This window comes from Orycteropus afer, unplaced genomic scaffold (genome assembly GCF_000298275.1).
Source record: "Orycteropus afer afer isolate SDZICR_OR568_19922 unplaced genomic scaffold, OryAfe1.0 scaffold00476, whole genome shotgun sequence".
Taxonomy (NCBI): Eukaryota; Metazoa; Chordata; class Mammalia; order Tubulidentata; family Orycteropodidae; genus Orycteropus; species Orycteropus afer.
In genome coordinates this window covers 409,827-411,168 of record NW_006922063.1, presented here as the reverse complement: position 1 = coordinate 411,168, position 1,342 = coordinate 409,827, and the positions used below count along the sequence as shown (strand labels likewise).

General features: G+C 45.7%; 1 protein-coding gene across 1 annotated transcript in view; it reads left to right on the top strand.

Annotated features, from left to right (window-relative positions):
• The window catches only part of FAM187B (family with sequence similarity 187 member B), a 26,453-nt gene that overhangs the window by 20,699 nt on the left and 4,412 nt on the right, over positions 1-1,342 (top strand). The gene's annotated exons all lie outside the window — the stretch shown is intronic.

The window sequence follows — 1,342 nt, the reverse complement described above, 5'->3', positions numbered from 1 at the left end:
TTTCAGTGAATTGTTGTTGTTATGTGCCATTGAGTCGGACCCAACTCATAGCGACTCCACCTTGGGTTTCTGAGGAGGTATCCCTACAGAAGTAGATTACCCAACCTTCCTTCCAAGGAGTGGCTGGTGGGTTTGAACCGCCTGCCTTCTGGTTAGCAGTCAAGTGCCTTTAGGTACTAAACCACCAGAGCTCCTGGTTTCAGTGAGAGTCTAAGGTTAAAAAGACAGCCTGTAGAGGGTTCTTGGGTCCCCACGTGGCATGGAGAGAACCAGCCATACAAAGCCAGGTAAAGAGGAAGATGGGATGTCTTGGCAGACACCTAGGAGAACCTCTGACTTCATCTCCCACCATTCTCCCCCTTGTCCACTCTTCCCAGCCACTCTTCCATGCCCTTTAAATAACCAGGCAACCATGGGGCTGGCCCTCTCTTGGGAATAGTCTTTCCACCAATGTCCATGTGATTTCTTATCTTGCTCTATTTAGGTGTTTTGAAGTCTTATTTCCCCAGGCAGGACTGACCACCCTTCCCTCAAATAGCTCACACTCACATATCACCCTGTCACTTTCTATCCTCATTTCCCTGTTCTGTTTCTCTGTCTGGCAATGACATGGTTATTGTGGTTGGGTGCCAGCAAGTCAATCTAGACTCATAGTGACTTCATGTACAAAAGAATAAAACATTCCCTGGTCTTGCACCATCCTTACAATCATTGCTATACTTAGGCCCATTGTTGCAGCCACTGTGTCAATCCATCTTGTTGAGGGTCTTCCTCTTTTTTGCTGACCATCAGAATTGACACAATGGCAATGAGTCTGACATTAAATATTATGTATTTGTTTGTTGTCCATCTTTCTGACTAGAAAGAAAGCTCAGGGAAAGCAGGGTTTTGTCTAGTCTGTTCAATGCCATGATTAGAATAATGGCTGGTGCATGGTGGGCATTCAGTAAAATTTATGAAATGAGTGATGGAAGCTCAGGCCTACACAATTTTTATTTTAATTTTAGACTGAGAAGGAGTTTAGGGAAGAGATTGGGAAGGACCCAATTGAGCAAAATATTCATTTATTTCAAATGAGTTGAGTTATGAAGATATCTGGAAGAGCCAGAGACTGGCACTTGCAGAAGTTCTGAGGCAAGAGTCCACCTGCTTGCCTGACAAGTTTAGGTAACAGGGAGGGCAGTGTGGCTGGAGAGGAGGGACTGAGGAGGAGAGGGGCAGGAGTTCCGAATGATAACCAGAGAGGCAGAGTGTGTCCACTGCTCTATGCCCAGCACCAAATGGGCCCAGAACAGTGGTGTGAGGGGAAAATGTGCTGAGTGTTCACATTTGAAACCTTAAT